Raw genomic sequence first — 12,128 nt, 5'->3', positions numbered from 1 at the left:
CCATTTAAATATGTTAATATGATGAAGTGTAGTATTCAATCTTTAATATTAATTCAACTTTGCATTCCTGGAACAAATGGCCGATGGTAAATATGCAATAACTTTTATGTAAAGATACAGATATAAAGATAAGCATTAGATATCTGCATTTGTATATGTGAATTGAGATTGACATGTAATTATCCTGTTTGGTTCTAACTTTATCTGTTATTGATATCATCTCATAAAATAAGATGAGTAGTATTCTCACTATTTCTATTCTGTAGAAGAACTCTGTGGAATTTGGAAGAATTTGGTCTAGGTTGTAATTATCTGGTCCTTGAGTATTTCCTCGAATCACCAGCAAAACCTTTAGGGAGTGAAGTTCACTTTATCAGAATGTATTAAACTTGTTGTTTCAGTTATTTTAAGGATTTTAGGATTATTTAAGTCTTCTTATGGAATCAATTTTCATTAAACTTGTTTTCTAAGATATTTTACCATTACATATGTGTATTATTCAAACTTAATAGAATAAAATGGTTTTATAATATTCTGTCATTATCTGTTTAAACAGTTTCATCACCTATTATTCTGACCCATTTTTTCATTATTAATGTGTGTATATATTTTCTCATTTTATTTTGACTAATTTTGTCAGAATTTGGACTACTTTATTAGCTCTTTCAGATACTTACACACACACACTCACACACACACACACACACACACACACAGCCCTTAGGGGTTTTTTTCATTAATTATTTTATTAGTACTTCTTGATTCTTTGAATTTTTATTTATTTTCTAAGCTTTTAAAAAATATATTTATTTATTTACTTTTGAGAGAGAGAGAGAGAGAGAGAGAATATGCATGTGATTGGGGGAGGGGCAGAGAGAGAATCCCAAGCAGGCTCCATGCTGTCAGCACAGAGCCCTACAGGGCGTGATCCCACGAAAAGTGAGATCATGACCAGAGCCAAAATCAAAAGTTGGTCACTTAACCAACTGAGTCATCCAGGCGCCCCTTATTTTCTAAGCTTTTAAGGTATATGCTTAGCTTGTTAAGCTCTTAAAACTATAAAATTTTGTCACTGCTTAGCTGTCTCTCACAAGTTTTGATATGAATATTTTGCTATCATGTAGCTTTAAGTATCTATAATTTTGATTATGGTTTCTTATTTAAGCCATGCAATTTTTTGGACAGTGTACTTTAATTTTCAGTTATTCACATGAAGATTCTTTGATTTATCTTGCAGTAAATGTTGCCTAATTCATAATGTAGTCAGAGAATGTACAATATCAAGTGCTTTTGATTTCTTGAAGCTAGTTTTATAACCTACCACACAGTGAGTTTCATCTGTGTGCTTGAAAATAATGTGTAGTTTCTAATTGTATAATGTCCTATATATACCTTTAAAACAAGTGCATTAATTATGCAATCCAGATCTTCCATATCGTTACCAATTTTTGTCTGTTTAAATTATCAATTACAAAAATACGTATGTTAAAATCTCTTACTCTGATGGTAGATTTTGAAATTTATCATTATAGATCTGTATATTTTTACTTCATATATTTTGAGGCTATGTTACTAGTGAATTGGAGTAAATTGAAAATTTTATCATAATGTAGGGATTCAATATTGTGGCTACCTATTAATGCTTTTTGTTTTAAATGCTTAATTTGCTCAGGTATCAAATCAAGGTTTCTCTGGGGCGCCTGGGTGGCTCAGTTGGTTGAGTGTCCGACTTCAGCTCAGGTCATGATCTCACAGTTCGTGAGTTCGAGCCCCACATCGGACTCTGTGCTGACAGCTCAGAGCCTGGAGCCTGCTTCAGATTCTGTGTCTCCCTCTCTCTCTCTGCTCCTCCCCTGCTCACACACTGTCTTTGTCTCGAAAATAAATAAAGATTTAAATCAATCAATCAAGGTTTCTCTGATTAGTGTTTACCCTGATTGGTGTTTACTTCCAAGGAAGATTTATCTTTCTTTCATCCTGTGGCTTTAAATATTTCTGAATCTATGTTTCAAGGATATATATCATGAACTTATTTGTATTTTTTAAATGCTGGGTTTTAAAATTATTGTTTGACAGGGCATTTGGGTGGCTCAGTTGGTTGAGCTTCCAACTTCAACTCAGGTCATGATTTCATGGTTCATGAGTTCAAGCCCTGCATCAGGCCCACTGCTGTCAGCACAGAGCCTGCTTCAGATCCTCTGTCCCCATCTCCCTCTGCCCCTCCCCTGCTCACGTTCTCGCTCTCAAAAATGAATAAACATTTAAAAAATAAGTAAAAATAAAATTATTGTTTGACAATTTATAACTTACCACTGAATAATTTATTCCAGTTATATTTATTGTGATTAGTAGTGCAAATAGATTTATTTCTGTAATTTTATTTGTTTATTATTTTTTATGCTTTGTCTGTCTCTTTTATTCCTCTCCCCTCTTTTACTCCTTTGTGTCCCCATTTTACTGCTCCTCTTATTTGGAAATTACATGTTGTAACATTTTAGTTTGAATGTTTTAGGAATACTCCAAAATTCCTAAATTTTATAACTTAGTTGTATGATACATTTAATTCATAACATTCATTGAGGTAGAACTGAGAGATAAAATTTGCATATATAAAAGATGTACAATGTGATATGTATAATTATTAAATGATTACCACACATGCTAATTAATACACTGATCACCACACATAGTTTACCTTTTTTGTGTGTATGAGAACAACTGAGATCTATTTTTTTTAGCAAATTTCAAGTATATATACAATATTATTAACTATAGACACTGTACTATACATTAGATCTCCAGAACTTATTTATCTTACATATCTGAAACTTTGCAACCTTTGACCTATATATCTCCCCATTTCCCCCACCTCCCACATTCTAGTAACCACTATGCTACTTTCTGCTTCTGAGTTCGACTATGTTAGATTCCACATACAAGATCATATAGTATTTGCCTTGAATTATTTCAAAACTTAACATAATGCATTCAAGTTTCATCCGTGTTGCCACAAATGGCCAGATTTTCTTCTTTTTTATGGCTAAATAAATTCCACTGTATACTCATACAACAATTTATTTATCCATTCATTTGTTTGCTAGACACTTAAGTTTTTTCCATACCTCGGTTACTGCGAATAATGCTGCAGTGACCATGGATGTGCAAATATCACTTCTAGATATTGATTTCATTTCCTTTGAATATATACCTAAAAGCTGGATTCCTGGATAATATGGTAGTTCTATTTTTTTTTTTCATTTTTTTTTTATTTTAGAGAGAGAGAGAGAGCAGGGAAGCGGGACAAAGGGAGAGGGAGAGAGAAATAATTTTAAGCAGGCTCTATGCCCAGCTGAGAGCCTGATTGATGCAGGGCTCAATCTCACAACCATGAGATCATGACCTGTGCCAAAAACAAGAGCTGGGCGCTTAGCTGACTGAGCCATCCAAGCACGCAGGTAGTTCTGCTTTTAATTTTAGAAGGAACATCCATGCTATTTCCCATAATGGCTATACCAAAATGCATTCACACCAACGGCGCACAAGTCTTTCCTTTTCTCCATATCCTCACCAACACTTTTTATCTTTTTGATAGTGGCTCTTCTAACAGGTTATGAGGTGATATGTCATGGCTTAGATTTGTATTTCCCTGATGATTAGTGGACTTGTGTGCCTTTTCATATACCTATTGGCCATTTGTATGTCTTCCTTTGAGAAATGTCCACTTACGTCCTGTGCTCATTTTTTAATTGGACCATTTACTATTTAGTTGCTTGAATTCCTTACGTATTTTGGATATTAACCCCTTGTTGGGGATGTATGGTTTACAAATATTTTCTCTGATTCCATAAGTTGTCCCTTCACTCTGCTGATTGTTTCCTTTGCTGTGGAGATGCTTTTCAGTTTGAAGTAGTCCCACTTGTTTATTTTTGCTCTTGTTGCCTGTTGCTCTGGATCCCTTTTGGGGTCATATAAACATTTATTGCCCAGATCAATGTCAAGAACTTTCTTCCCTATGTTTACTTCTAGTAGCTTTACAATTTTAAGTCTTTAATGCATTTTGAGTTGATTTTCGTATATGGTATGAGATAATAGCCTAATTTCATTTTTTTGCATGTGGGTATACAGTTATTTCAATACCATTTATTGAAGAGTCTATTCTTTCCCCATTGTGTGTTCTTTGTACCTTTGTTGACAATGAGTTGGATACAAATGTATGGGCCTATTTCTGGGCTCTCTACTTTTTTCCATTGGCCTATATGTTTTTATGCAAGTACCATAGTATTTTGATTACTGTAGCTTTGTAGTATAGTTTGAAATCAGGCATTTTATGCCTCAAATTTTATTCTTCTTGCTGAAGATGGCTTTAGAAACTTGAGTTCTTTTATGGTTCATACAAATTTTGGAATTTTTTTCTATTTTTGTGAAAAAATGCCATTGGAATTTTGATAGGGATTATATTAAATTAACAGATAATTTTGGTTGGTATGGACATTTTAACCTTAATTCTTCCAGTCTATGAACATGGAATATCGTTTCATTTATTTGTATCTTCAACTTTTTTCTTCAACGTTTTATAGTTATCAGTGTACAGATCTTTTACCTCCTTGGTTAAATTGGTTAAGTATTTTATTGTTTTTAATGCTATTGTAAATGGGGTTGTTTTCTTACTTTCCTTTACAGATACTTCACTGTTAGTATAGAAAAACATAACTAATTTTTATATGTTGATTATGTTTCCTGAAACCATACTGAATATGCTGAATTCATTTATTAGTTCTAACAGTTTTTTGATGGAGCTTTTATAGTTTTCTATATATGAGTTTTAATTCTATACTGAAATCCTCCAACCTGGCTTCTGTAATTTTTTAACATATTGATCACGGTTATTTTATTTATTTATTTATTTATTTATTTTATTTTTTTTTTTAATATATGAAATTTATTGTCAAATTGGTTTCCATACAACATCCAGTGCTCATCCCAAAATATGCCCTCTTCAATGCCCAATCACCTACCCTCCCCTCCCTCCCACCCCCCATCAACTCTCAGTTTGTTCTCAGTTTTTAAGAGTCTCTTATGCTTTGGCTCTCTCCCACTCTAACCTCTTTTTTTTTTTTTTTTCCTTCCCCTCCCTCATGGGTTTCTGTTAAGTTTCTCAGGATCCACATAAGAGTGAAAACATATGGTATCTGTCTTTCTCTGTATGGCTTATTTCACTTAGCATCACACTCTCCAGTTCCATCCACGTTGCTACAAAAGGCCATATTTCATTCTTTCTCATTGCCACGTTAGTACTCCATTGGATCACAGTTATTTTAAAGTAAGTCCCTAAGAATGCAAATGTCCAAGCCACCTGTGAGTCTATTTCTATTATTTGTTGTTTCTTTTGAGTTCTTGGCCATGTCTTCTGATTTTTACCCTCCCTCTAAATTTTTGATGGGGTGCAGGACATCATGAATGAAAAATTATAAAGTTATGGTTGATGTTATTGTTTGTCAAAGAGGACTTTTGGGGGGATGGGGAACAGATAAAGTACCAGAAGATTGCTTTCATACTATCAAAGTTGAGTTTTAAGCTTTCTTAAAACTGGTACATTTGTAGTTTTTCCTTTACCCACCCTTAATGCTTACTCCTAAGGTGTCATTCTTATTGATACGCCATGGATTTTCTCAACTGAAAGCAGAGTGTTGATAAGAATCACTTACTTCTGTGGGACTTGTCCTCTACTGCTTTGTTCCCAGAGAAGTACAATTACTGAATTGACAGCTCAACTATTTAGCATGTTAGCCTCTATTTTCAACAAGTTTTTGGCGGGGGGGAGGGTGGGGGGTCTATCCCTGTGTGTGCAGAGCTTGAAAGTCAGTCAGCCAGGGACAAATTAAGGGGAACTTGTACATAGATTTTTACATTCACTTCTCAGGGACTTCTTGTCTGAAATGTTGCCCTTTGGGTTCAGTTGGTTTGAGAATCCTGAACCAGTAAGATTGACACTTTCAGCTCGTGAAATGCATTGTGAACTGGAAACTGTCCTAAACCAAAAAGCCACAGCAGATGTGGAACTCATGTCCTGTGTTTTTCTTCCCTTGGGACTGTAGCTTCTCAAGTTCTCCCTGTGTTGTTTGCTCTTCAAAGTCTTCCATTGTTTCCTATATTTTGTCCAACATCTATTGCTGTGAATTTTCAGTGGAAGTATTGTTCCAAATAAGGTATCCTCTCAACGCCAGATTTAGAAGTCTCTTACCATTTTGTCTTACATTTTAGATAATTTATCTAATATTATTTTATTTCTTCTTGAGATACATCCTTTAGAATTTCCTTTAAAGAGCTTTTGAAAATAAATTCTCAGTATTTGCTGGTCATTTTTAAGACACTTATAATAGAAGATAATGCCAGGACAGCACTAGGGGTCAGAAAGCAGGGAGGGTAGCATTTGACTAGCCACAAGTTTTAGATTATTATGGGTGGTGCTGCTTTGAATATTCTAGTGCATGTCTTTTGGTGACATATATATACATCTTGGGTATATGTATATACCTAAGAGTGGTATTACTGAGTAGTCCTATTTTTTTTCAAAATTATTTTTGTAACATTTTAAAAATACAAAATGTCTAAAGAAAAAAATTACTGGCCAACCCGCCCCACTTCTTGAGGTAGCCAAATATGTCCTTATTTTTCCTGCTAGATAAACATAAATACACAAAAGGAGCATTACAAAATTTTCACTGAAAGTATATATTGGAAGCATTCAAGGTATAACTTGAGCTCATCCTTTTTAGAACTCCATAATATTTTACAGTATGGATTTTTAACAAATTGTTTATTCATCCCAATGTAGCCGAGTATTTACAGAACGTAACATCTCCAAATTTATTTCAGTACTTTCGGGATTTCCTGGCAATTTCTGTTATTCGAGGTAGAAACTGGAAAGAAAAACAGAAACGCTAGAGAAAGTATAAATAAGGAAGGATATAGGATTTAAAACCGAGCTGGTAATGTGCAGTCTGAAAGAGAGAGAGGCTAGAACTAGCTGACGTTTTAGCAGATATAGAAAGAAAATGATAGGCTGACCTCACATTCATGTATCTTGTCCATCCGTCCGTCAAGTGGACATTACGAAGTACCGGTTTATGGCCACATGAAGTGGAGAATCTGAAGAAGAAGAAAACATAGGTCTAGACTTACGTTTCATCTAGTGTGGTGAGTGGTAATGAAACCGTGAAGGAATACAGGATGTAGTAATGTATCCCCTTTACCACTGAGTCCGCATTCCTGTGGAAGGTCCAGCCTGGACACTGTTTTGCAGGAGGGGAGAAAGCTGTTTCATGGTCGCTTCCTGAGAAGTTTGGCCAGGGACACCTTCTCCGTAGGCACCCAGAGAACAGGGGCCAGTGCAGTGAGGGGTGAAGGGTGAGGAAACAGGCGAATGTGCAGAGGCCACACCAATCTTTCAGGTCCTTGGGACCGGCAGCCATAAAAGGGACAGGTGGTTTTCCCCCAGCTTCTCATGTTGGATGAGAACATCCATGGATTCAAGACAGGGCCATAGAGTCCAGTCCCCACTCAAAAGTCACCTGTTATATCCCACTCTTTCTTGACTGAAATGAGACAGGACGAAGAACAAAGTTCAAGAATCCCCCACACAGGGAGAAATCAGATTTATAGAGGCGTCGCTACCAGCTACTTGAGCAAGGATCTTTTTATCTCTTGTAGTTGATTAAATGTATCGTTTTTTTATCACAAAATGACACATATCACCATTGAAATGTTAAAGAGGGGTGTGAAGTAAAGATACTTAAAAGTAATCTACTCTTAACTGTCTGAACGGATTCTAATATTTTAATGTGTTTTCCATGTAATTCCTGTGTTTATATAAGCATATATATTTTAAAAGTTTTTCGTACAAAAATGCAAGCTCTCCACTTACTACCATGTTAAATGTTCATTAAAAATATGAATATAGCTACAGCCCAACTCCTGGCACATATATGTAGATTTAACTCATCCTTGTCTTACATGCAAATCTATATTTACCAACCCCTCCCTTGTTGGTAAATAGTCTCACGGATTTATTATTTTTTTAATCGCCCTGCCGCACTCCCGGAGCCCTGCCGGGACACCTTCCAGCATTCGTGGCTGCATCCTCTCCCAGAACCCGACACAAAGCAGGGCCTCTGAGGTCTGGGGGCGGCCGGCCAGGCTCCGCCCACCCCCACCCCCCCCCACTGCCGCAGCCGCCAATCAGCTCCCGGGATGCACGCCCCCCCCCCCAGCCCCTCTCCGCACTGCAGCCAGTCTGCCCCCACACGCCTCCCGCCCCCACCTCCACCAATTACCAAATCCGCAGGCTGATTGCCCTGTCTCCTTGTCACGTCTCTGCAGAGGAGTCCCTTCCCCCTCCGAAGTAGCCCGGTGTGCAAACTGCTGGATAACGGGTGAGTCTCGTCCAAAGACGTTTCTAGAACCGGGGCAGCCCCCCCCCCCCCGGCGCACCGATCAGGCCCACCGATCAAGCCCGCGCGGCCCGGGGGGCGGGGGAGGGGGGAGAAGGACGGACCCGCCCGGGGTCCCGGGGAGCGCGGGGGAGGGGGCGCCTGCCTGGCTGCGAAGGTAGTCGGGCTTTGGGCCTGAGACCGCTTGGGCCTGAGGAGGCGGATGGCTTCCAAAGAGGATTCCCTGCGGTCTCTCCATCCCTGTGTCTGCTTCTGCTCCTTTTCTACCACTCTGGCTCTTATTTCTTTCGTGCTTCATTCTTGTTCTCCAGGAATTTATGCCTTTTAAAAACACTTCTCATAATGAAATGTTCCAAAACTGCAGATAGGTACAGACAATTACATAACAGAATTATCAGATGCGAACATTTTTTATTACCTTTGCTTCAGCGCACTTGGTCTCCCCTACTCCGCCGTGTGTGTGTGTGTGTGTGTGTGTGTGTGTGTGTGTCCCCTCCTTCTAAGAAACAAAACCTGACAGTGAAAATCCTTACTCCACCAAATCTCGTGTCCATCCTCAGATGTTGTTATATTCTGTCCTTCTCATGTATGTTTTTGTACTTTTATTGTATTTATCTTTATGTAAGCAATATGTGCGTTTTTGTTTTGCCCCTTAACATTTTTCGTGAAACTCAGTATTTGGGGGTTTTGCCTTGCGGTGCTTCTAGTCGTGGCATTTCAGACTGGAAAGGGACTTAGCAAGTTTCCAGCCCTCCTCCTTTATCATCTGGGAGCCCTGAGCCCTGTAGGAGGTAAAGGATCTGCTTGCTCACTTTCACACAGGTGGTCCTTCACTGGGCAGGAGCCTGAATTGAGGTTCTCTTGGTTTCTGTTCCCTGCGTTCCATGTTTTATGCCACTGAGCTCACCTACCCACATCCCCCTGTTGGCTCTTGCTGATATGATTCGGTTTGGGGAAGGATTTAAAGAAGAAAGGAAATTGGAAAGGGGGTTGAAGGGAGGTGCCGAAAGGAAATATGACTTGGATGCATTTTCCTGAAACACGAAGAATTGAATCTTAGCACAACTTGAATATTTATTTTACTTAAGAAGCACTGGTACAGTCTTACTGATCTAAGAACGTTGTAAGTATTCACTCACCTAATTTAAGCCTTGTTAAGAGATCTGTAATATACTAATTTCATCATCCCCGGTGTACAGGTAAAACTGAAGTGCAGAGTAACTCTGGGGAAGCCACTCAGCCTGTGAAGTGTAGCACCGCGATCTGAATCCAGGGCATCTGGTGACAGCCTTGAGTTTCTAACCGCTGCGCCACCCTGCACTTCACATGCTGGAACTAGCTAGCACCTGAGGGAGGTGAAGGCTCCAAACGAAGTGAGGAGCAACAGTCAGCTGGTTACTGGAAACGAGTTCGAGGTAGAAATAGGAACGGAAATGGACCCAGATGCATAAACTCTGGCTGCCTATTGTCTGTCTGCAACATCATCTCATTTTTCACTTACAGAAGTAACGTATGTAACAATGCAGAGCTCTAGGAAAGTTGCCCTCCGCTGTTCCTCAGGGCAAACGGTATTAACAGGTAGAGACGCAGCGTGCCTTCTCCCACCGCAATACGAATACATAAAAGGCTAGTTTTTACTATAAAAACGAAAGCATTGTCAACAGCTTCCTACAGTTTTTATTTTCCCCTTGGCAGTGCGTCAAGTACATTCCCCCCAACCAAATGGAGATCTAAGCTCCTCCTAAGAACTGATACCCTATCATTTATTCAGCCTTGCCCTGGGTAACGAGTAGAGTTTATGTCCCTAATCCCGTCCACTCTGCCAGGGTGGGGGCCGTCGCAGCGCCGAGCCCACTGGGCCGGCGACACAAAGAAGCGCTGTCCCCTGCCAAGCGCCGCCCCTCGGGCTGGCGGTCGCGCCCGGGAGGAAGTGGGGAGGAGGAGACTCCTCGGGAACCCCTCCTCCCGGTGCCCGCTCGCCAGCCTGCCCGGCGCCGCCCGCAGGGAAGCCCCTTCCCCGCAGCACCGCGCGTCCCCTCTGCGCCCAGCCCTGCCCCCTCCGGCTGTCCCCGTGGAAGTCGCAGGGCGACCTGGTGAGTGGCCCTCTGCGAAAGCGCAGGAGGGGCGGCCGGCGGTGGCCTCGGCCCGGCTCCGGGGAGGGCGGTGCCGGAGGCCGAGGGGGCGCGATGGGGGCGCGGGCGGACCTGCGGCAGCGGCCCGCCGCGGGGCCGGGGGGCTCCCAGGCCGGGGACGGGCCTCTCGCTGACCGTGTCCGCGCCCCTGCTGGTGATGTTCTCTGGCCTGGGCGCCGCGTCGCCGCTGCCGCAGTGCTGCCCCTCTCCGGGCTCTGACATCTGATGTTTGTGTTTGCGTGCTTTGTGTCGTCGAGACGCGCAGGCCCGAGCCGGGAGCACAGCATCTCGTCCGCAGCTGCGTCGGAGGAGAATGCCGCAGCCCAGGGAGGAGGCAGGGCTCGCGCGGGGTCACACAGGTGGCTGGTGACAGAGCATCACTTCTGTCTTACTGCCCTTTGATCTTTGCAAACACTGGCTCGGGGACTGAGCTCCCTTGCCCACTCTCACCGGCCCGCTGGAGGCTGGTGGGTGTGGGTGTGTGTGTGTGTGTGTGTGTGTGTGTACGCGCGCGCGGGCTCATGTAAGTGCAGGAAGGGCCAGTGGTCTGTGTACCCCTACCTCACCCCAACCGTGCCAGCGGGTCTGGAGCCATTCCCTGCCAGGCAGAGCTTTTCCGCCTCGCTCCCCTCCTCCCCATGGTGTCCTCCCCCGCCCCCCACCCGTGTCCTCCCCCATCCCAGCCCCTCTCCCTTCCTCCTCTGACGTCACCGCCAAGCTCTTTGCCTACTGGCTCTGGGCCTGCGTAGGATAGTCTGGCTGGGGTGGGAGCCTGGAGGTTAACGGAGAGGATCCCACACCAGAAGAAGGTATCAACAACCCCTCGAGGTTGAGAATGGCCTGTCTTGCACGTTGTCCCTTTGATAGAACGCTCTGCTCTCGGAGGCAGGCCGGTCACCACTCCGGGGCTCCTGCGTGATGCCTTCTCCTGGGAGTTTCCTGGTGAGAGAACTGAGCAAATATGAGTGAGGGAAAGAGAGCCCCAGGGGAACTCAGGAATTAAGGGAATGTAGTGAGATAGGAACAGGGGAATAGAAAACAGCATTTTGAATCGTGCTTTTTAGGGAATGGGGGAGGGATGGGACAGGGCCACGAGGAGGCCTTCAAAAACTGGTAATGGTCTGTTTTTTAAGCTGGGTAGTAGCTATGTAGGAATGTTTAATTTTTTAACTTGTTTTACCATCTGTGTCCTTCCACACACATTACATATTCCTTACCATTAAAAAAATTTTAATGTTTACTTTTTTGAGAGAGAGAGTGTGTGGGGGAGGGGCAGCGAGAGAGGGAGACACAAAATCTGAAGCAGGCTCCAGGTGTGAGGCTTGAACTCATGAATCATGAGATCCTGACCTGAGCCGAAGTCAAATGCTCAGCCTACTGAACCACTCAGGTGCCCCAATGAAACCACTTTTAAGTGAAAAACAAGATTGATCTGTAAGTATGTAGGACAGAATGCAAAAGAAGGGGGAACCCACCCCAACTCTAGTTTAGTTGACAGACACTGGAAAGGATATTGGATGTATACAGGGAAAAAGAAACAGGGGCT

The 12,128-nt window shown here is 42.0% G+C and overlaps 1 protein-coding gene across 4 annotated transcripts in view; it reads left to right on the top strand.

Moving 5' to 3' along the window:
* The window catches only part of TCAF1 (TRPM8 channel associated factor 1), a 53,650-nt gene that overhangs the window by 4,476 nt on the left and 37,046 nt on the right, over positions 1-12,128 (top strand). For 2 of the 4 annotated variants that reach the window (XM_053896815.1, XM_053896816.1), the window contains exon 1: positions 10,393-10,543. The exons of 1 other annotated variant lie outside the window; for it this stretch is intronic. The gene's annotated coding sequence lies outside the window, so the exon portion shown is untranslated. Of the gene's footprint in view, positions 1-8,299; positions 8,433-10,392; positions 10,544-12,128 lie in introns of those variants that run through there. One more of the 4 variants, XM_053896818.1, reaches the window with a different exon arrangement.

Source organism: Panthera pardus, unplaced genomic scaffold (assembly GCF_024362965.1).
Source record: "Panthera pardus isolate Hobbes unplaced genomic scaffold, ASM2436296v1 HiC_scaffold_8, whole genome shotgun sequence".
NCBI lineage: Eukaryota > Metazoa > Chordata > Mammalia > Carnivora > Felidae > Panthera > Panthera pardus.
The sequence above is the reverse complement of the archived record's forward strand: the minus strand, read 5'-3'. Positions and strand labels throughout refer to the sequence as shown.